This window comes from Cajanus cajan, chromosome 4 (assembly GCF_000230855.2).
Source record: "Cajanus cajan strain Asha chromosome 4, NIPB_CcT2T_4, whole genome shotgun sequence".
NCBI classification, from domain to species: Eukaryota; Viridiplantae; Streptophyta; class Magnoliopsida; order Fabales; family Fabaceae; genus Cajanus; species Cajanus cajan.
In genome coordinates, this window is record NC_138520.1 from 60676539 (window position 1) to 60701476 (window position 24938).

Below are 24938 nucleotides of genomic sequence, written 5' to 3' on the forward strand. Positions count from 1 at the left end.
GTCGAAGCAGCATCGTGGACTGTAGAGACAAAATCATCTCAAAGCCTAAAAGGCAATACTCAGCTACCCAGTTGTCGAGAGCACCGAGGTATGCACAAGTCTGGAGAGACAGTACTCAGAGTCTGGAGAGACGATACTCAAAGTCTGGAGAGACAGTACTCGAAGTCTGGAGAGACAGTACTCAGAGTCTGGAGAGACGATACTCAGAGTCTGGAGAGACGATACTCAGAGTCTGGAGAGACGATACTCAGAGTCTGGAGAGACGATACTCAGAGTCTGGAGAGACGATACTCAAAGTCTGGAGAGACAGTACTCAAAGTCTGGAGAGACAGTACTCAGAGTCTGGAGAGACGATACTCAAAGTCTGGAGAGACAGTACTCGAAGTCTGGAGAGACAGTACTCAGAGTCTGGAGAGACGATACTCAAAGTCTGGAGAGACAGTACTCGAAGTCTGGAGAGACAGTACTCAGAGTCTGGAGAGACGATACTCAGAGTCTGGAGAGACAGTACTCAAAGTCTGGAGAGACAGTACTCAGAGTCTGGAGAGACGATACTCAAACAAAGTCTGAAGAGACGGTACTCAAACAAAGTCTGGAGAGACGGTACTCAAACAAAGTCTGGAGAGACGATACTCAAACAAAGTCTGGAGAGACGATACTCAAACAAAGTCTGGAGAGACGATACTCAAACAAAGTCTGGAGAGACGATACTCAAACAAAGTCTGGAGAGACGATACTCAAACAAAGTTTGGAGAGACGGTACTCAGACAAAGTCTGGAGAGACAATACTCAAACAAAGTCTGGAGAGACAGTACTCAAGGTCTGGAGAGACAATACTCAAGGTCTGGAGAGACAATACTCAGCCATCAGCGTCGTCAGAGGCACGTTGGTGTTAAACTTAGCTACCGAGGTTGTCAGAAGCGCCGAGGTATGCAACAACCTGGAGAGGCTACTCAACAATTTTCCACCGGAAGACACTACAAGTCAGAAGGTTGGTGTATTACCCGGACAATTGGGTCAACTCCTTTACTTGTCAATCGGTACACCAAAAGGCCGTTTGACTAAGTAAAGGGGGGGCAACTGTAGACCCCTAAAATTGTCCGGGTCGGAAATAAAGCTTGAAGACTCTCGAAGACTGAAGGAAGATCAGCCAGAAGGACTCCTGGAAGGCCCTAGGAGGGTTCTCTGTAGGTCTAGAGGTCTTAGAATAGCTTAAAATAAGGGAGTGGAGGGAATGAAGCCCAATACGGCCGTACTGAACTTAATACGGCCGTATTGAAGCTTCAATACGGCCGCAGTGAACTCAATACGGCCGTATTGAAGTTTCTGAACTTCAATACGGCCGTACTGAAATCAATACGGCCGTATTGAAGCTTCAATACAGCCGCAGTGAACTCAATACGGCCGTATTGAAATTTCTGAGCTTCAATACGGCCGTATTGAACTCAATACGGCCGTATTGAAGTTCAAAAATTTCAATACGGCCGTATTGATTCTGTAGCCCGTATTGGGCCTGTTCCCTATAAATATGACGTCAATTGGACGTCATTCCACACTTTTACACTGAGTTTTAACCCTCTCCTTGAGTATTCTGGGGTTTTTGAGCAGTGTTCTGCCCTAGAAATCACTCGGAGAGTTGGTCCGACGAAGTTCTTGAGTCACGAGCCATTTGCTTGAGTCTCGAACCTAGTCGAAGGGAAATCCTCCGGATTTCCATAGTTAAAATTTTCTAGGAGGGAGCGAGCGGGCTTGTAGAGCGAGGGAACGCCAAAAAGCTTCCCAGTTTTACTTGATATATAAAAAGCACGCTTCAAGAGGTTTCTTTTCTAAAAATCCCTTCTTTTACTGCTTTCTGTGTGCATATTAAACTGTCATCATGTAGATAGTTAATTTATAATTGCTTAGAATAAATAGGGGTAATTTAGTAATTTCGCACTATTATTTTTTTAGAAATAATCTGTCATAGGGAACCCGAAAGGGGCGCTGTGGGGTGCTAACACCTTCCCCACGCGTAACCGACTCCCTTACCCAACTCTGGTTGTAATGGCCGAAGTTGATTTATAAAATCAATTGCCTTATCCCTTTTTCCAATGTTTTGAGTAAAACATTGGTGGCGACTCCACGAACCCTTTTACTACGAAAACCACTAATCCATGGAGGGTCCCGCTTGGGATTAACATGGATTGGTGAGCCTTTTAATAAAATTGCTCGTTTGACAAGGTCTCAGTTTGAGAATAAGTCATTCTAGCAATCCATATTTTCAAACAAATAAAAGAGTCCAACCATCCTTCGCGAATGCCGAAAGCCCGTTTGGGCCGGTGGCGACAAACTTTACTAAAGAATTGAAATTTTATGATGTTGGTAGTTTGAACTACAATTATGTAGTTTAAAATTGATTTAGGTATTTTAGAATTTATCTTGGTAGTTTATGTAATTGGTTAGTTCATAACTTAATTGGTTGCTCTAGAACTTTAGGAATACATCTTTGTAACTTTTGATTAAATGATATTTTAAAATTAATATTATGATGATTGAAATGAATTTTTTCTATCAATGTTTGCCTAAGGTTAGATTTGAATGTTACATATTTGAAATGTTACAAAAATAAAATGGTTTTTTTATTAAAAAAATAATATTCTACATATGTTGTATCATAACCGACAATCAATGTAGAATACCACTTTCTACATCAATTATGACTATAACCAATTAAAAATATTCACTTTCTAAATTAATTGCGACACATATTTGATATAGAATTTAAGACTTTATACATCAATTGCCTCTACAACTAATGTAGAAAGTCATTTTCTACACCAGTTGGTTATATGATGTTAAATTGTTTCTCTTTTTATGTTGGTAGAAAAAACATCAATTCCACAACCAATGTAAAAAGGACTTTTTAAAAGAAGTAAAAGACTTTATACATTAGTGGCTATTGACTTATTCTTTGAATTTATACATATAGACCAAATGCCACCTTTCTGATTTGTAAATTGAAAATGAGAATAACTTAGAACAAAAATAAGATACCCTTAGATCTCTAAATCAAAGTTGAAAAACATCTTAATAGTTTTTATATATTCTTCTCATATTAAAATATGATATCGTGATAATGAACTAATTTTTTAGATTAGAGTTGTAGTGAACCATGGATTAATTGAATACATGATGTAGTTTAGATTTAGAAGCCTAATGTAATTTAGATTTGATGATTTTCTTATTAATTGAATTATCCTTTTATTTATAACGTTTGTTAGGACATGACCAATTATTTTCATTAATATTAATAAATTAAATTACTGACAATCATATCTTATTTAATTAGAACATAAAGAATAATTGAAATTTGGGCGTCAAATTAACAAACTATGAACAAAATTTTTCATTGTTTATTTTTCGTTAAACAAAAGCAATTTCTTTAATTAATTTTAAAATGACAAATAGAAAGTAATTTAATAAAGGATATTTTTAATTTATATTCAATGTAATTAATTATCCCATATGACAACAAAAAGTAAAATATTGAATCAGTTAAAATTCCTTAATTATATCAACAATATAAAGTTGAACAACTTAATAAAATAATATCATCAATATATATACAAGATTGTTTATATTTATATATATCTTTCTTAAACTTAAAAGTTTTTAAATACTACAATTTAAATACAAATACTTGCATGCACAAGCTAGTTAGTTAGGTAAAGTAGCTAAACAAATTTGTTCGAAACTTGACGTGCGTAAATTTCACTTTTAAATTACATATATTGTTTAAATTAATAATATAAAAATATTATAGATAATGAATAGAAAATATGCAAAAAAAAATGAATAAAAAGATTATTATTATTATTGATATTATTATTATTATGATTATAACTATTATTATTATTATTATTATTATTATTATTATTATTATTATTATCTACCTCTACGTAATCCTGATTCCCCTTTTCATAAGACCTGATTCATCTTTTTATAAGATTATTTACTTTTGTAATTATTGCTTAGGTTAACAAATGAGAGGTAATAATATTTAAGTGTCAAGAGAAAAAAAATAAAAAATGAACATATGGAAAGAGAAATAGAAAATGATGCAGTAGAGAGAACAGATGGGAAAAAGAGGGATCCCATCCACAACAAACGTACGAAAGGAAAAAAAAAGTGATGCAATAGAGAATAAAGGAGAAAAAGAGGGATATCATCCATAGCAAATGTACAAAAAGATAAATAAAAAAAAATGATGCAGCAGAGGATAAAGGAGAAAAAGAGATCAGGCACGAAACTTCTAGGATGTTTCATGTGAAAGAGAAAAACTGTTGAATATAAAGAAAGAAAAAGAAAGATCAAACGTGAGATTTACCAGAGAAGCTCTATGGAAAAGAAAAAATGTGTTGGGTTCCTTTTCTATGCTCTCATATGGGTGAACTTGGAGAATGTTAATTGTCATTTTTACTTGAATTTCATGAATATTATTGTGTAAAAATTGGCATGCTTTCATTTTTCCCCTTTTAAATTGCCCAAGGATGTGAAGATTATATATAATTAAATATGTAAATTATGTTATAGAAATCCAATCCAATCAAATTATAGTAATTTTTTGGTTAATTATGATGGTTTTGCTTTGTAGGTTAAGAGAAGAGAAATCAAGACAGAGAGAAGAAATGAAGTTTAAAAAGACTCATGGAAGAAAATATGTTTATCTCTATCAACTCAACAAGGCTTAAGCTATATCAGAAGGGTTAAGCCATTTCAATTCCTTCATAGTGAAGTATTTAAAAAAAGGCTTGAGCCAATCAGAAATAGCTTAAGCCAATTTGTGGCAGTAAATGACCCCTTGTTATAAATCATAACTTATAAAAGGGCGAAAAACGGAAGAAGGAGGAGAGCTTTGGAAGAAACGACACACCTGAACCATCTCTTTCTCTCTAGCCTTGAAGATCATCCAAGTTGAAGATTTTGGTGGTGATTCCGATGTTTCGGGAACGGAACGACAAAAATTTCTACTAGATTCTTCTTCTTCTTCTTTTTCTTCTTTTGTTGGTTGGCTCTCATGGAAATGAGTAGCTATTCTTTTCCTTTTGGGATTGGATGTAGCCTCTTACACCTTAATGTAACTCTTGATTTTCACATATATGTTATGATCTCTTCTACTTATTAGTGATTCATTTTCGTTCTTAATGCCTTTACGTTTTGATCACTCGTATTTGGAGCTTTGATTTAGAACTCAATTGGAAAAAATTTTCTAGATCATGATTTAAAATGAATCACCTAATGGTTTAAGTTGCTAGGAATAGAGCTAAAATCATTAGTTTTTAAAGGTTTTTCTTAATGCAAGTTTTCCCTTATTTAAATATGCAAGGAATTGATATTTAAAGGGGAAAACTTAGAATCTCTTTACTAAGGAATTAGTATTGAGTGATTGTAATCCTAGATAATATTGTAGGAGAGGGATTAATATATGTATGCTTATTAAGATTACAAAGAGGTGTAGTAGGTGAAATCCAGTCCCAAGCATCTCATATCTGAATTTCTCTAATACTTATTTGAATTTTCATATTTGTCACTTGTTTTAAGTTTTATTAATTTTAACTTTGAGTTTAATGAATCAGATATTGAACAAGTGTGAATATATAATATGTATTTATTTTGTTCTTTTCTAAATTAATTGAGAATCAGTCAATTTACCTAGTCCCTAAGGAGACGACCTTACTCATTACTGTTACAAGTTGACTTTGGTACACTTGCCACGGGATCAACAAGTTTCTGGCACCATTGCCAAGGACTAGCTGATGGAGACCTCCCTTCCATGGTTGATGATGGTGTGATGAAGAGAGTCACCTTGCCCATGATCTAGGTTCACCAAAGGGAAAATATTGAGGGTGTTTAAGGTGGGGTTGTTTTGGACGTGAAAATAGATGTGAGATGTGAGGGTTGGCAGAAGTGTATGGTGCTCAAAGGTTGGCTCACTCCAAGTAAAGGTGGAGGCCACTTTAGGGTTTCACTCTCTAAGGGTGGAGAATGAAGGTGGTTAGCCGAAGTTAACCTAGGAACTAAGGATAGGATTTGAGGCAAAGAAATGCTCTCTCAAATTCATATAATCCAAAGTATTTACAAGGTGTGGTGCATTGGGTATTTATAGGAGTGAGAGACATCTAGGGTTGCATTTGGAGCATGCATGGCCGAAATTCACAAGGCAAATGCACTCCAAATGAAATGCAAATTAACCCTAGATGCAACTTGGTGGCCAAGGATGGAATCTTTGGGTTTAGATTGGCTATATCTAGGTGCATGATAAGACCATGCAACCTTTGCCCTCCACTTGGGCCTAAGCCTTTCTAACACCAAAAATAGGTCCAAGAACACCAAAAAATGCGTCACCTCCTAATGTTAAACCCTAGCCCAAAATTAAAATCCTAATAATCTAGAGCACCCCATAATACAAGGGCAAAATGGAAAATACAAAAGAAAATAAATTCTATGACTAAGATACCCCAAAATACAAGGGTAAAATTGGAAATACAAGTAAAATAAATTTTATGACTAAAATACCCCAAAGTACAAGGGTAAAATTGGAATAAAGTAATAAAATTCTATACTACTCAAATTGGGCCTAGGAGATGGATCCATACATGGTATCTCTCCATTCTCCTAGCCATGAACCATGTGATGGGTCTCACATGAAGTACCAAGGATGGTCCTCCATCATCCCCTCCTTCTTGAGAATGATTTGACCTCAAATCTTTAAGCTCTTCCATTCCATTGATCTTTCAAAAAGATGCGAAACCACAATTAGGGAAGTAAAATACTAAAACTTAGCTATGCAATCCTTAAGTACACAATTTGTTGAATGAAAGTGTTATGGTCATTGAGGAAGCCAAAAGGCATAACCATATAAGAAAATTTTCAAAAGTTGTGGTGACCCCATGTAATTCATTCATCAAATCGTTTATCTTAGGGATTGGGTGCCTAGACTTTAATGATGGCTTTCTAAATTGGTGCACATCCTCTATTTCGATCTTTCTTTGGCACCAAAAGAATGAGGATGACATAAGAGTTAAGGTTCTCTTGAACCTAGCCCTTTTTCTTCAAAGGAAAAATTCTTTTTTTTTTTCTTTTCTTTTTCTTTTTCTTTTTGCTTTTCTCCTCCTCATCTTTCTTAGCTTTTAATTTGAGTTGGTCCTCATTCACTTGAGAAGGTGATAGAGGACACCACACAAATTTCTTTCCTAAGTGTTGGAAACTTATTTTATTGGTGAGGCCATCATGGATTGTTTGCTTGTCAAATTGCCATGGCCTCCCAAGCAAGACATGACTAACCTCTAATGGCACTATGTCACACAAAACTTCTTCTTTATATTTGCCAATATAGATTGGTATGTTTGCTTGTTGGTTAACTACAACACCTCTTTCCTCATTCATCCATTGTATTTTGTAAGGTTTAGGATGAGGTTTTGTAGTTAAGGCTAGCTTATCAACCAATCTAGTACTACAACAATTAGAAGTAGACCCACTATCGACAATGAGAGAACAAGTACTTTCTAAGACCTGTAGACCCCTAAAATTGTCCGGGTCGGAAATAAAGCTTGAAGACTCTCGAAGACTGAAGGATAATCAGCCAGAAGGACTCCTCGAAGGCCCTAGGAGGGTTCTCTGTAGGTCCAGAGGTCTTAGAATAGCTCAAAATAAAGAAGTGGAGGGAAAAAGCCCAATACGGCCGTACTGAACTCAATACGGCCGTATTGAAGCTTCAATACGGCCATACTGAAGTCAGTACGACCGTATTGACACTTCAATACGACCGCAGCGAACTCAATACGGGCGTATTGAAATTTCTGAACTTCAATACGACCGTATTGAACTTCAATACGACCGTATTGAAGTTCAAAAATTTCAATACGGCCGTATTGCCCCTGTAGGCCGTATTGCGCCTATTCCCTATAAATATGACGTCAATTGGACGTCATTGGACACTTTTCACTCAGTTTTGACTCCCTCCTTGAGTATTCTGGGGTTTTTGAGCAGTGTTCTGCCCTAGAAATCTCTCTGGGAGTCGATCCGACGAAGTTCTGGAATTCCGAGCACTTAGCTTGGAGATTCGAACCTAGTCGAAGGGAAATCCTCCGGATTTCCGTAGTCAAAATTTTATAGGAGGGAGCGAGCGGGCTTGTAGAGCGAGGGAACGCCAAAAAGCTTCCCAGTTTTACGAAATATATAAAAGCACGCTTCAAAGGTTTTCTTCTTAAAATCCTTCCTTTTACTGCTTTCTGTTTGTATATTTAACTGTCATCATGTAGATAGTTAATTTATAATCGCTTATAATAAATAGGGGTAATTTAGTAATTTTACGCTGTTATTTTAGAAATAATCTGTCATAGGGAACCCGAAAGGGGCGCTGTGGGGTGCTAACACCTTCCCCACGCGTAACCGACTCCCTTACCCGACTCTGGTTGTAATGGCCGAAGTCGATTTTTGAATCGATTGCCTTATCCTTTTTTCCAATGTTTTGAGTAAAACATTGGTGGCGACTCCAAAGAACCCTCCTTTTGCGAAAACCACTAATCCATGGAGGGTCCCGCTTGGGATTAATATGGATTGGTGAATCATTTAATAAAATTGCTCGTTTGACAAGGTCTCAGTTTGAGAATACGTCATTCTAGCAATCCATATTTTTAAACAATTAAACGAGTCCAACCATCCTTCGCGAATGCCGAAAGCCCGTTTCGGGCCGGTGGCGACAGATGGCGACTCCACTGGGGAAGCTTCGAGAGTCAGTCCCATTTAGTGACAGATTATTTTTAACAAATAATAGTTAAAAATTACTTTATTACCCCTTGCTTGTATGATAACATGCTTTATATATTTGGCTTTAAATAACTGTTGTTTGTTTAAATTTCCGCAATTGTTTGAAATAAAATTGCACACAAACCTTTGCACACAACAGTTCCCTCTATACCCGGGGGCATGAGTGGTAATCCATAGGGAGTGGATGTTAGTACGGCCGGTTGATGGGTTTATAGGAGCCTATGAGACCGTTGTCGGAAAACATCACTCAAGGTGATAACCATGAACTTGAGTCCGACGGTGCGTTGGAGCTTTCCATCGACCTACGACAAGAGGAATTGGGTCCCTATAATGGGGGCACCTTGGGGGCCTTTGACCAAGTGAGAACAGTTAGATCCTCCTTGAATATGCACTTTTCTGCAGGAGACCCCTACCTCGTGATTCGCTCGTGACTGTTCGTGGATGAGTGAATTGTTTGTGCATTCGTTATGTGACATTGTATGAGCATACATTTGCATTCTTTAAACAAACAACATTCCTATTCTATTAAAATAAAAATAAATAGGAATAAAGATCTTCCATTGCATGGTGTTAACATCTACCTTCATCACATTCATATAGGTAGTTTCCCTTTTCACCCAAAAATACAAAAAAATATATAAATAAAATACCCAAAAAAGAAAAAAGGGTTATTTATCCAAACCAAGCAATATCATGCATCATCTCAGGGACATCCCGAAAACATGATAAGGCTTAGTTCAATAAACACAATGCATGCATATTCATCACCATCATCTCATATCATGCATATAGATCATGGAGGGATCTAGGAGTTATTCATTTCATACATCTCTCCTAGTATTCCATTAATAAATATTAATAAAAAGAAAGAAATAATCGATGCGTATGTTCAAAGAATGGATCGCACGCCGTTCGTTATCAAGTGTAAGCCAACAACCATGCCAAGCGAGCATACGTCAACTCCGTTGTTGGTAATCAGACAAACAAAGGGGAAGGTCCAACACCATTAAGGATCACAGTTCCAAGGCCTTTCCCTTGCAAATCAAATAAGGCTGTGCCGTGGATATACGACATCCACTCTTCTGCCGACAGCGATATCTCCAACATCGCTGGACTTGGGGGCATAACTAGGAGTGGCAGGATCTACACTCCCGAAGATCTTTATGATAAAGCCCCCAAGAATAAAGAAAAAGAAGAAAAGAAAACCGAGGAAAATAAGGAATCCGAGGAGGAGACAGACAAGCTGTTAAAATATATCCGACAGAGCGAGTATTCCATCATGGATCAACTTCATAAGACGCCAGCAAAGATTACTCTGTTGTCGTTGATCCTATGCTCCGAACCGCATCGGCAAGCTCTGTTGAAAGTCTTGAACGAGGCATATATGTCGCACACTATCTCCCAAGACGAGTTTGAGGGGATTGTTAGTCACATCAAGGCTAATGATCACCTCACCTTCATCGATGAAGAAATCCCCGCCGAGGGATCAAACCACAACAAGCCCTTGCACATCTCTATAAAGTGCAAGGAGTATCACATCACTAAAGTCTTGGTAGATAATGGATCTTCCTTGAACGTAATGCCAAAAAGAGCGCTCGAGCAAGTGGCAATCAAGGGAATCCAAATGTGCCCGAGCAACATGATCGTTCGAGCCTTCGATGGATCTAAAAGAGAAGTGGTGGGAGAGATCAATCTTCCAATCCAAATTGGACCCACTATCTTCAACGTCGAATTTCTAGTGATGGATATCACTCCCGCATACAGCTGTCTCCTCGGCCGACCTTGGATTCATGATGCGAAAGCTATTCCTTCTACGCTCCACCAGAAAGTCAAGTTCATAGTGGGTGACAAACTGGTGACTGTACAAGCTGAAGATGACATACTCATCAGCAAACCATCCACCATACCTTACGTGGATGTAGCGGAGGAAGCTTTAGAAACCGCCTTCCAAGCATTGGAAATCGCCAATGTTGAAACGTTTCCCCGAGAAATGAAGAAGGTAGCTCATACGCTCACAAAGAACGGATACTTGCCAAGACAAGAATTAGGCAAGGACTCCCAAGGAATCCCGGAGCTACCCATTATCAAAGACAATCCGGGGAAACAAGGGTTAAGATACAACCCTAACAAAGATCAAAGGACGAAGAGGAACCAAGATCCTTCTCGACGTTCTTTAAGCCAGATCTTTAGGAAGGCTGGTTCACAAACGTCAAGGCCAGCTGTTGTCATCAAGTGTCCTTCTCCTTCTGATAGGGATGTATAGACTCAGTGACTATTAGAGATCACTCCTCGGGGACAGCCCGACCCCCGAGCCTCGATAGGGCACATGTTTCCACTTTGATTATAATAAAATCATTCATTATTATTTCTTATTGCTTCTTTTCTCGCTTGCAATAAAATTCTAGACCGCGTTATTTAACCCTGTTTGAATAAACATGAATGAGGTTAAAATCGTCTTAAAAATAATAAACCCACATCATTTTGCGTGGAAGTGTGCACGACAGCTTGGAGCACCTTTTCTTGGCATCAATAAGTACCATCATGGATAAAGAAATCCTAAAGATAATAAGCTCGGCAGGAAACCCAAAAAGGGGACTGCGCAAAAATAAGAGCAAAAGACCCGCTAGGAATCCCACGAAAAGGGTGACCTAGGCAAAAATTAGGGTTACAAAATAATGAACAAAAACAAAAGCCCGCTAAGACATCACAAATGGGTGTTTTAGGCAAAAGTTAGGGCCGTCAAAAAAAGAAAAACAAAATAAATCCATGATGGTACCATCAATTGAATTCAACAAGGGGCTCAAGAAAAGCTATCCAAGTTGTCAAAACACAATCATTAATAACAAAGATGTGCTTAACCTCATAAGTGTTTAATCGAACAAGCCTAAACACATAAGCCTACCATGGCCAGCCATTCTTACAAAATCCATTTTTCAAAAATAAAATAATCCCCTCTAAAACACAAACTTTTGAAAATATATATCCTTTCCTTCTTTTCTCTCTTGTCCCAACGATTTTTGAATAATCTAGTGGAAACATGGAGATATAGTGGTCAATAGGAGGGTTGACACATCTTCTAAAGAAAGGGAAGGATCATTTGGTTGATGACACCAAAATAAAATACGCATCATTCCTCGGTAACAGAAATCGGCAGAGCACAGTCCGTCTGGAGGAATGGCAAAATCCAAACAAGAAAAACGCATCGGTTAATTCTTTTGAAAAATGAATCAAATAGAATTAGGTGCATCATACTGCATACATGCATACAGATGATAGGTGTAATGGAAGATCGCTTATTCTCTGTTTATTGAAAAAAACAAAAAATATATATATATATATAAACTTCAGAAAAACAATACGCCCGTATCGTGTTCAGTATGCCCGTACCAAAATTAGGGTTATGAACAAATTTTCAATTCAATACGGGCATACTGAAATGAATAACGGCCGTATTGGCAATAACAGAAATCCTCCCTCACATCAATGACAAAATTCCTCCAAGAAGAAGAGGATAGGGGAAGCCATTCATTTTTTCCAAAAATAAAATAATTAAACTTGCATTTTGTGCATCGCGCACAATTAATTGCACATTCAAAGACCTCATCATGAGGCAATTGCATAAAATAGAAAAAATAGAAAAATTGCTTGTGTATGACAGCAGCAAACAAAATGCAAAGATTCAGAAAATCAACAGCGTCATACAGAATAACTGAGCCTGGAGAGGCTTGCCGAAAGAATACTCTCAGAATAACTGAGCCTGGAGAGGCTTGCCGAAACAATACTCCCACAGAATAACTGAGCCTGGAGAGGCTTGCCGAAACAATACTCCCACAGAATAATTGAGCCTGGAGAGGCTTGCCGAAAGAATACTTTCAGAATAACTGAGCCTGGAGAGGCTTGCCGAAACAATACTCCCACAGAATAACTGAGCCTGGAGAGGCTCGCCGAAATAATACTCTTTCAAAATAATTGAGCCTGGAGAGGCTCGCCGAAATAATACTCTCTCATAATAACTGAGATATTTCTGTACAGAAAAAGCCGAAAAACAACAGAAAAGGCAAAAATACAGAAAAAACCAAAAAATGACAAAAAAGGCAAAAATACAGAAAAAGCAAAAAAAAAATGACAAAAAAGGCAAACATACAGAAAAAGTCAAAAGTCGACAAAAAAAGACAAAGATTTCACATCTTTCAGAATAACTGAGCCTGGAGAGGCTCGCCGAAATAATACTCTTTCAGAATAATTGAGCCTGGAGAGGCTTGGAGAAATAATACTTCATCAGAATAACTAAAGCCTGGAGAGGCTTGCAGAAATAATACTCCCCCAACTGTACAGAATAAATGAGCCTGGAGAGGCTCGCAGAAATAATACTCCCCAGAGAAACCTCAACTCAAGCTCACGGAACGAATCCCCAGCGAGAGCTATCAAAGCAAAATCGACGCAATCCCCAATGGAAGTGCGATCATCCAAACAGTATATACAAGTCAAAGGACTTAACACTTCCTCAGTGGAAGATAGCTCTCCGACTCAAAGCGCTGAGTGAGGCTAAGCCTGCAGAGGCTTCCTAAATAATACTCTGGGATACATAAGATCCCTCATTCCCCAATCGCCTACTCAGAGGCATCCCTGCAAAAGGAGAAAAATCAAAAAATATCAATAAATATTCCCCAAGCGGAATCCGGCACTCAGCCGAACACTGAACTTCAAATCCCCAGTCGCCTACTCAAGAGGCACTCCTTCAAAAAGGAAAACCCAAAAAAAGAAATCAATAACAATTCCCCAAGCGGAATTTGGCTTTTCAGCCAATCATCAAACATCAAGATAATTCGCCTACTCAGAGGCACTTCCTTCAAAAAGCAAAAATCATAAAAAGATCAATAAGTATTCCCCAAGTGGAATCCGGCTCTTAGCCAAACATCGAACGTCAAGCCGATACGCCTAACAGAAGAGGCTAATCACAACCAATGACAAAATCCCCTAGCGGATAACAGCCTACACAGAGGCTACAAAATCAGAAAATCAAAAAGAGTCACCCGAATAATGATAACCGGGATACTCCACCTACGTCAAAAGGACGTCAGCCAAACATAAGGCATCGCTCAACTCAGAGAGAAAGAGCATCTGTGTCTATACCCCAAGGAGTCAGAAATTCCCCAAGGGTACCAACAATGCAATGCAAGTTGGGGCACAGGAACCTGTGAATGACTGCACATCCCCTAGACGGATCCCTGCGTTATCCAGCCCTCAGTGGCACAAAATCAAAAAAAACAACCGTCGAAGCAGCATCGTGGACTGTGGAGACAAAATCATCACAAATCCCTGAAAAGGAGATATTCACGCTACCCCGTCGTCACAAACACGGAGATATGCAGCTTCCGGCTCAAGCAATGAGCGAAGCTATCTCTGGAAAGGAGGCACTCACTGCTTACCGTCGTCACAAAGGTACTTAGCTTCCGGCTCGAACAAAGAGTGAAGCTAAGCCTAGAGAGGCGGTACTCACAGCTTCCAGCTTGGGCAGCAAGCAAAGCAAAGCCTGGAGAGGCGAAACTCACACTGCTCACCGTCGTCACAAAGGTGCTTAGTTTCCGGCTCGAACAAAGAGCGAGACTAAGCCTGGAGAGGCGAAACTCACACTGCTCACCGTCGTCACAAAGGTGCTTAGTTTCCGGCTCGAACAAAGAGCGAGACTAAGCCTGGAGAGGCGAAACTCACACTGCTCACCGTCGTCACAAAGGTACTTAGCTTCCGGCTCGAACAAAGAGTGAAGCTAAGCCTGGAGAGGCGGTACTCAACCATCAGCGTCATCAGAGGCGCGTTGATGTCCAACTTCCGGCTCGGGCGTCGAGTGAAGTTGGCCTTGGAGAAGGTAAACTCAGCTACCGAGGATGTCAGAAGCGCCGAGGTATGCATCCACCTGGAGAGGCTACTCAACATTTTCCCACCGGAAGACGCTACAAGTCAGAAGGTCGGCACAATACCCGGACAATTGGGTCAACTCCTTTACTTGTCAGCTGATACACCAAGAGGCCGTCCGACTAAGTAAAGGGGGGGCAGCTGTAGACCCCTAAAATTGTCCGGGTCGGAAATAAAGCTTGAAGACTCTCGAAGACTGAAGGATAATCAGCCAGAAGGACTCCTCGAAGGCCCTAGGAGGGTTCTCTGTAGGTCCAGAGGTCTTAGAATAGCTCAAAATAAAGAAGTGGAGGGAAAAAGCCCAATACGGCCGTACTGAACTCAATACGGCCGTATTGAAGCTTCAATACGGCCATACTGAAGTCAGTACGACCGTATTGACACTTCAATACGACCGCAGCGAACTCAATACGGGCGTATTGAAATTTCTGAACTTCAATACGACCGTATTGAACTTCAATACGACCGTATTGAAGTTCAAAAATTTCAATACGGCCGTATTGCCCCTGTAGGCCGTATTGCGCCTATTCCCTATAAATATGACGTCAATTGGACGTCATTGGACACTTTTCACTCAGTTTTGACTCCCTCCTTGAGTATTCTGGGGTTTTTGAGCAGTGTTCTGCCCTAGAAATCTCTCTGGGAGTCGATCCGACGAAGTTCTGGAATTCCGAGCACTTAGCTTGGAGATTCGAACCTAGTCGAAGGGAAATCCTCCGGATTTCCGTAGTCAAAATTTTATAGGAGGGAGCGAGCGGGCTTGTAGAGCGAGGGAACGCCAAAAAGCTTCCCAGTTTTACGAAATATATAAAAGCACGCTTCAAAGGTTTTCTTCTTAAAATCCTTCCTTTTACTGCTTTCTGTTTGTATATTTAACTGTCATCATGTAGATAGTTAATTTATAATCGCTTATAATAAATAGGGGTAATTTAGTAATTTTACGCTGTTATTTTAGAAATAATCTGTCATAGGGAACCCGAAAGGGGCGCTGTGGGGTGCTAACACCTTCCCCACGCGTAACCGACTCCCTTACCCGACTCTGGTTGTAATGGCCGAAGTCGATTTTTGAATCGATTGCCTTATCCTTTTTTCCAATGTTTTGAGTAAAACATTGGTGGCGACTCCAAAGAACCCTCCTTTTGCGAAAACCACTAATCCATGGAGGGTCCCGCTTGGGATTAATATGGATTGGTGAATCATTTAATAAAATTGCTCGTTTGACAAGGTCTCAGTTTGAGAATACGTCATTCTAGCAATCCATATTTTTAAACAATTAAACGAGTCCAACCATCCTTCGCGAATGCCGAAAGCCCGTTTCGGGCCGGTGGCGACAAGACCTTGCATTTTGTTTGAAACAAGTTCTATCTTTGTGATTGGTCAATTTCACTAGATTGATTGTTAAGGAGCCTTCTAACCAACAATAGGTCTCCTTCACAAGGTAAGATTTCTTCCTCGGAATCTATGGCTTCTTCTTCACTACTAGAGGAAGAAGAAGTAGCTTCATCAAGGCTACTATAGTGGTCTTGGGCTTTTAAAACCATAGTTTTCTTTGTAGGACATTGGGAAGCAATATTTCCTCTTCCAAGACACTTGAAACACTTGATTTCACTTGACTTAAACTCTTTGGAAGGTGTTTTAAAAGATGATTTTTCTTTTTCTTTTTCTTTTTATTTTTCTTGTTTGGGATAAGGTAGGGAAGAGTGGCCCTCCTTCTTAAAACTCTTGGAATAAGAGGGAGTGAAGTCTTTTCGAAAAGGTTTTCTTGTAAGTTAATGCTCCACTCTTGAGCAAAGTTGAACAAGTTCATTCAAATTTCTATATGGCAAAAGTTCAACTTTGTCTCTTATCTCAAGGTTTAGACCACTTTGAAATCTAGAGATTGTGGTCCTCTCTTCCTCCCTAATCCCAGCCCTCATCATTAGCAACTCCATAGATTGCCTATATTCTTCCATACTAGAGGACACTTGTTTCAATCTTTAAAGCTTATCCATAAGCTCTCGGTCATAGTATGGAGGAATATGCCTCCTTCTTAAGGCACTACGGAGCTCATTCCAATATTGGATTGGAGGCTCATGGTTTATTCTTCTATCTTTTTCTAAGGAGGTCCACCAATACATGGCATGCCCTTGGAAGCTAAGGGTTGCCAAAGAAACCTTTCTTTCTTCACTCACTCCATGGCAAGAGAAAAGTTGTTCCACTTTCATTTCCCAATCTAAATAATTTTCAACATTATCTTTGCCATGAAATAGGGGAAGAGTGATGTTGGGTTCCCTATTGGAAGACTCCCTATGTCTATGTTGCCTTGGGGGTCTTTGATAGTAATCATCATTATGATGACTACTATAGAAGATATCACTTGGAGGTTGGGTATGATGCCCTTCCTCCTTATGAACACTTGAATGTATCATATGCCCCTTTCCTCTTGAGGATTTAGGAGAAGTGACTCTTGGTTTTGAACCACTAGCCTCACCTCCCACAACTAGCCTAGCAAGCAACCTTTTTATCTCTTCATTATTTTTCTCATTTTCTCTTTCTTTCCTTCTCAACTCTTTCTCTCTTTTTATTTTTTCCTCTTCTTTTTTTCTTAGGTACTCTTTTAGTTGCCTAAGTTCATCCCTAACACTAGACCTAGTACTACAAGAGTTATGACCATGGACACTAGAATGATCACTCATCTTTGATCCAAAAAGGTTTTCACAAAGGTTTGAAAAAGGTTTTCACAAAGAGTGAGTGATAAAAAGATTTTCACAAAAAAAAAGTTTTCAAGGTGCAAGATAGGTAGGAAAAGGCCTAAGTGTACAAAGTGAACTATCAAAGGGAGGTGGACTACTAGGAATCACTTAATAACCAAGCCTTATCAAGTAATAATCACTAAGCCTTTTCCACTTTTCTCACAAAATAATTTGGCACAACAATAAAGTGTGTGTGTGTGCACGTTCACCCTAGTAGGCAATAGCAAGCCTTCTAAATGGAATTGGAGACAAAGATAAAACCCTAAACAATTATACTACCAAAAGCTTTAAAACATGCAAAAGGAAAGCACTTAAAACATATACTAGTCGAAGTCCTAGGTGAAGGTTTTCAAATCACCTTCAATTACATGAAACTAAACCAAAATGAAGAGGTTTAAAAATGGCCAATTACAAACCAAAATAAAGAAAGAAGGGCCAAATACAAGTGGCCCAAAAGAAATCAAGCAAAAATTGAAAAGACAAAATTTTTAGGTCTTCAACTCCTCCACTTGGGTTCCTTCACAATGAGCAAACTTTGTTAGTCCTCTCCAAGTGTTTAACACTCCTTTTGTGTGGTGTAAATCCCTCCAAAGACTAGGTTTGGATTTGGTTCACTCCTCCACTCAAATCCACCAAGGTTTGCTAGTTTGCTAGATAGGTTCTTCACCTACATTCAAAATGAAACCAACCCAAAGAGCAAGAGTCCAAGAAATAAAAACTGAAAATGCACAATTAGGAAAGGCTAAACTCAGAAAGAGTAGATTGAGACAAAACAAAAGAGGCCAAATAAAAGACAAACTAAAAATTAAGACACAATTAAAAAAGGAAGCACACAAAAGAGTATTCCTAGAATGACACTAGAATGGATTAGTGTTTAGTCCACTTGCTTAAGTCTTTTATATGATTCGGTCCAGCCACTCTTAAGGTCTCAAAATAGGTTCAAAAAGGTCTTAAGTCCAACTCCCAAAAGCATAGGCAAAGGTCCAAGTCCACAAGTCTAGCAATAAGTCCTTTTTTTTTTTGGTCAAAATTTTTTTTGTTCTTTCTTTTCTTCCTTTTCTTTTTACGTCAATTTGTTTTTTGATATTCCTTGGGTCCAATTTCGTTTCTTTAATGTTCAGCCCATTTGTTGCTTAGGTTTTGCACTTGTGGGTGGGATAAAAATTAGGTCAAATTTAGGAGTAAGAGAAAGAGACAAGTGGCGTGTTCTTAGAGGTTTTTAGGGAATCTTTTTAGTGGAATTGGTCTTGTACTATTTAGGACAAGTTGTTTTGTACTAAATTTCCAGCACACCCCTTAGATTCTTTTAGGGTTATTAATCATCAAATATAGACCATCACTAGTGGAAATGCAAGGGAAAAGTGGGCAGCAAGTTAGATGCATGTGCAAGGAAGCATTTTTACACATGGAAACTCAAAAAAAATACAAGGAACATGCTAGGACTAAATAACATGCATGAATGACTCCTAGAAAGGTTCTATATGTCACGCCCACTTATGTTATGCATCATGGTATTTTTTTGATTCATGCATTCATGCAAAGTGTTTGGCATACATACATGGAATTTTTTTTTTGACAAAATATAGGAAACAAGACTTGACAACACTTAAAAGATTCAAAAATCAAAAAGCATGTTTATCATGTTAATATGAGATTCAACCTAAAAATGGAAAACATGGATATCACCTAATCAAGGAAACCTAAAGATGTTCAAGGAAGGTTCACAAGATACAAAATATGAACCACAAAGCATTCAGCCACACACAAAGAAAGACAAAAACCGAATGGAAGACACAAAGCTAGAGGTTACCCTTGATGAACCTTGGCTCTAGATACCACTTGATGGAGACCTCCCTTCCATGGTTGATGATGGTGTGATGAAGAAAGTCACCTTGCCCATGATCTAGGTTCACCAAAGGGAAAAGATTGAGGGTGTTTAAGGTGGGGTTGTTTTGGACATGAAAATAGATGTGAGATGGTGAGGGTTGGCGGAAGTGTATGGTGCTCAAAGGTTGGCTCACTCCAAGTGAAGGTGGAGGCCACTCTAGGGTTTCACTCTCCAAGGGTGGAGAATGAAGGTGGTTAGCCGAAGTTAACTTAGGGACTAAGGATAGGATTTGAGGAAAAGAAATGCTCTCTCAAATTCATATAATCCAAAGTATTTACAAGGTGTGGTGCATTGGGTATTTATAGGAGTGGGAGGCATCTAGGGTTGCATTTGGAGCATGCATGGTTGAAATTCACAAGGCAAATGCACTCCAAATGAAATGCAAATTAACCCTAGATGCAACTTGGTGGCCAAGGATGGAATCTTTGGGTTTAGATTGGCTATATCTAGGTGCATGATAAGACCATGCAACCTTTGCCCTCCAATTGGGCCTAAGCCTTTCTAACACCAAAAATAGGTCCAAGAACACCAAAAAATGCGTCACCTCCTAATGTTAAACCCTAGCCCAAAATTAAAACCCTAATAATCTAGAGCACCCCATAATACAAGGGCAAAATGGGAAATACAAAAGAAAATAAATCCTATGACTAAGATACCCTAAAATCAAGGGTAAAATTGGAAATATAAGTAAAATAAATTCTATGACTAAAATACCCCAAAGTACAAGGGTAAAATTGGAATAAAGCAATAAAATTCTATACTACTCAAATTGGGCCTAGGAGATGGATCCATACATGGTATCTCTCCATTCTCCTAGCCATGAACCATGTGATGGGTCTCACATGAAGTACCAAGGATGGTCCTCCATCACTAGCATCCCAGATTGATTGTTTCTTTAATTTCTTTAGTTAAGTCAATTTGTATATATTTTATTTAGTATAGTAGTTTTTATATCCTTTGCTAACTCTTTGTTCTAGTCCTGTTCTTTGTTTATGCGAGGTAAAACTCCAGCTGAACAGTTACTCTTTGATCCTGAAGTAGAGAAAACAACTAGGAGAAACAATAGCAATACAAGAAGAAAGAAAGAACTAGAAAAGCAAAGAACGCAACAGGAAGATTGTATTGACTCAACTTCTTCCGTAGTTCAATCAAACTCTGATCTAAACATGGCCAATACAGGAGGAAATAATGGGAATCCAGGAAATCATGCCAATAATGGAAACCCAAGAAGAAATTTAGGGGACTATGCTCAACAACAAGGTCCTAAACATTTCTCTAGCATAGTAGCTCCAACTACTTCGAGAGCAATGGAAATGAAGCCTGCCTTCCTTAGCTTAGTTAGTGCACATCAATTTGCAGGGATGGACCATGAGGATCCATATGCACATCTATCAAACTTTTATAATCTGTGGGGTACCATGGGAATTCCTAAAGGTGATGAAGAAGCAGTTTATCTACATTTGTTTCCTTTCTCTTTGACAGGTAAGGCCAAGACTTGGATGCAGTCTCATCCTAATCAAAGTCTTATCAGTTGGAGTGATGTGGAGAACAAGTTTGTGAATAGATTTTATCCATCCTCAAAATATATTAGTGCTAAATCAGAAATTGCTACCTTTCGCCAAGGGTTGGATGAACCTTTCTATGAAGCTTGGGAGCATTTCAAATCTCTTCTAAGGAAATGTCCTAACCATGGTTTTGAGGATATTGCTCAACTAAACTTCTTTTGCAATGGAATCAAGCCAGAGGTTAAAATGCTCTTAGATGCAGCTGCAGGAGGTACAATGATGTCAGCTGACCCTGATGAAGCAACAAAAATCATAGAATCTTTGGCTTCTTCTGATCATAAAGCACAACATAGCAGGCATAGTCATCCCAAGAGAGGTGTTCTTGATCTTAATACAAATGATGCAATTTTAGCACAAAACAAATTGCTTTCTCAACAGATTGAAGCTCTCACTAAACAAATGGAAAAACTTCCTCAGCAGCTCCAATCTATTAGTTCAACTCCTCCACCTCATCAAGTTTTGAGTTGTGATTTCTGTGGTGGAGATCATGCTAATGGTTTTTGTGCAGGACCTAGTACTAGTCAAGAAGAGGAAGTAAATTACATGGGTCAACAACAACCAAGAGGAGGTAATTTCAATAATTTTTCTAACAATTATATGTAGGGATGGAGGAACAACAACAACAACAATCAGAAATATGGTTGGAAACAAGATGTAGGACCCTCCAATAGACAACCATCTCAAGAACAACACCAAGGTTACTTTTCTTCAATGCAGGAAAAGACAACCAAGTTGGAAGATACCTTGAACCAATTCATGCAAGCTTCTCTTGCTAATCAAAAGAATACAAATGCTTCCATCAAGAATTTGGAGATTCAGGTTGGTCAGATAGCAAACCAACTTGCCGATCAGCAAGGAGGATCATTTTCAGCCAACACCAAACCTAACCCAAAAGAGCATTGTAAGTCTATCACAACAAGGAGTGGAAAGGAGATTGGGAAGGGGATTGGAGATAATTTGAATGATATTGAGGGTATTGAGGAGAAAAAATTAAGTGAAAGAGAAAGTGATGAAGAGATCAAGGAGGAAGTTGAGAAAAATAAAGGTGAGGATGTAAATAGAGAAAATGTGAGAAATAAAGAAAAAGTTGAAAAAAAAGAAAAAAATGAAAGAAGTGATCAATCAAGAAAGAAAGAGAAAGGTGTAGCTATAATCCCACCAGTCAAGGATTTTCCATACCCACATGCACCTTCTAAGAAAGATAGGACGAGACAATTTGCCCGCTTTCTAGACATTTTTAAAGGCTGCAGATCAACATTCCATTTTCTGAAGCACTGGAACAGATGCCCACTTATGAAAAATTCATGAAGGAGCTTCTGACTAAGAAGAGAAGATTAACTGATGATGGAATAGTGGAGTTAGAGGTAAGATGCAGTGCAATCATTCAGAAATCCATACCTCAAAAATCCAGAGATCTTGGTAGCTTTACCATTCCAGACACCATTAGAAGATTACCTGTGGGAAAAGCATTGTTCGATTTAGGGGCAAGCATTAACTTAATGCCCTTATCTATGATGAGAAGGATTGGTGATCTAGAAGCTAGGCCTACTAGGATGACTCTTCAATTGGCAGACAGGTCAGTGAAATATCCTCATGGGATAGTGGAAGATGTGCTGGTGAAAGTAGATAAATTTTTCTTTCCAGTGGATTTTGTGGTGATGGATATGGAAGAAGATAGAGAAGTGCCATTGATTTTGGGTAGACCGTTCATGAAGACTGCAAAAGTAATAATTGATGTAGATGATGGTAATTTGAAGGTGCGAGTGCAGGATGATGAAGTCAATTTTAATGTTTTTGAGGCTATGAAGTATCCATCTGAGCAAGATGAGTGTGTGAGAGTGGATGTGATTGATGATTTAATTCATTCCACTAGGAAGCAGTTGCATATTTCTAGTCCTTTGGAGAAAGCACTCATGGATGCCTTGGAAGATTTGAATGAGAAGGAGGAAAAAGAAATTGAAGAGTGTTTGAGGGATCTTGATTCTGCAAAAGATATTCTTCCAGAAAAAGTGAAGATTGAAGAATTAGAGAAAAGTGCAAACATGGAAGTGCTAAAACTAGAATTGAAGATGTTGCCACCACAACTTAAATATGTATTTTTGGAAGATGGTGGAAATAAACCAGTTATCATTAGCAATTCTTTGACTCCCTCTAAAGAGGAACAATTAGTTAATGTGTTGAAGAAAAATCAAGAAGCTATAGGTTGGACTTTAGCAGACTTAAAGGGTATTAGTCCTTCCTACTGCATGCACAAAATTCATATGGAGCAGAACTATAAACCTGTGGCTCAACCTCAAAGGCGTTTAAATCCAACAATGATGGAAGTGGTGAAAAAAGAGGTTTTAAAGCTTTTAGAAGCATGAATAATCTATCTTATTTCAGATAGTACTTGGGTAAGTCATGTTCAGGTTGTACCAAAGAAAGGAGGGATGATAGTGATTCAGAATGAGAAGAATGAACTGATTCCGACAAGAACTGTCACTGGTTGGAGAATGTGTATAGATTATAGAAAACTCAATCAAGCAACCAGAAAATATCACTTTCCACTACCGTTCATGGATCAGATGCTGGAGAGGTTAGCTGGACAAGCATACTATTGTTTCTTGGATGGATACTCTGGTTACAATCAAATTGCAGTGGACCCAGAAGATCAAGAGAAGACAGCTTTCACATGTTCATTTGGTGTCTTTGCTTATAGAAAAATGCCTTTTGGTCTATGCAATGCACCAACTATATTCTAGAGATGCATGCTTGCCATCTTTTCTGACTTAGTTGAGAAATGTATAGAAGTTTTCATGGATGACTTTTCTGTGTTTGTTTCTTCTTTTTCTAATTGTTTGGAGAATCTTGACACTGTACTGAAGCGGTGTATTCAGACTAATCTTGTGCTTAATTGGGAGAAATGTCACTTTATGGTAACAGAGGGAATTGTGTTGGGCCATAAAATTTCTTCCAGAGGTATTGAAGTTGATAAGGCTAAAGTAGAGATCATTGAAAAGCTTCCTCCACCAACAAATGTCAAAGGAATCTGAAGTTTCCTTGGTCATGATGGATTTTATAGACTGTTCATCCAGGACTTTTCAAAGATTGCAAAGCCATTAAGAAACTTGCTCAATAAGGACACTCAATTTAATTTTGATGCATCTTGTTTGAATGCTTTTGAATTATTAAAAAAATTGATTTCAGCTCCTATCATTGTTGCCCCTGATTGGAATTTAAATTTTGAGTTGATGTGTGATGCTAGTGACTATGCAATTGGGGCAGTCCTAGGTCAAAGAAAATCAAAGATTTTCCATGCTATACATTATGCTAGTAAAGTTTTAAATGAAACTCAAGTTAATTATGCAACTACTGAAAAAGAATTACTAGCTATTGTATATGAATTGGAAAAGTTTAGATCATACTTGATTGGTTCAAAAGTGATAGTTTTTACAGATCATGCTGCAATAAAATATCTTCTGACAAAGTCTGATTCTAAACCTAGATTGATTAGATGGATTTTGTTATTGCAGGAGTTTGACTTAGAGATTAGAGATAAAAAAGGAAGTGAAAATCATGTAGCTAATCATTTGTCTAGATTGGTTAATAGTGAGGTGACTGCACTGGAACTAGAAGTGGTAGAGGAATTTCCTGATGAGAAGCTTCTAGCAATTCAAGCAAGGCCATGGTTTGCTGACATGGCTAACTTCAAGGCTGCTGGAGTTATTCCTAAGGATTTAAATTGGCATCAAAGAAAGAAGTTTTTCAGGGATGCTAAGTACTATGTGTGGGATGATCCTCATCTGTTTAAGATTGGAGCTGATAATCTTTTAAGGAGATGTGTGACCAAGGAAGAAGCTGGTAGCATTCTTTAGCACTGCCATAACTCACCATATGGAGGTCATTTCAATGGAGAGAGAACTGCTATAAAGGTTCTCCAATCTGGATTCTTTTGGCCAACTCTATTTAGAGATGGTCATGAACATGTACAAAGATGTGATAATTGTCAAAGGACAAGAAGTATCTCTAAAAGACATGAAATTCCCCTACAAA

The 24938-nt window shown here is 38.4% G+C and overlaps 1 non-coding gene across 1 annotated transcript; it reads right to left on the reverse strand.

Annotated features, from left to right (window-relative positions):
* Positions 1 to 20930: 20930 nt before the first annotated feature.
* On the reverse strand, positions 20931 to 21037 carry LOC114917079 (small nucleolar RNA R71). Its single transcript, XR_003805805.1, has one exon. It is a non-coding gene; the product is annotated as a small nucleolar RNA R71 (small nucleolar RNA).
* Positions 21038 to 24938: the final 3901 nt, after the last annotated feature.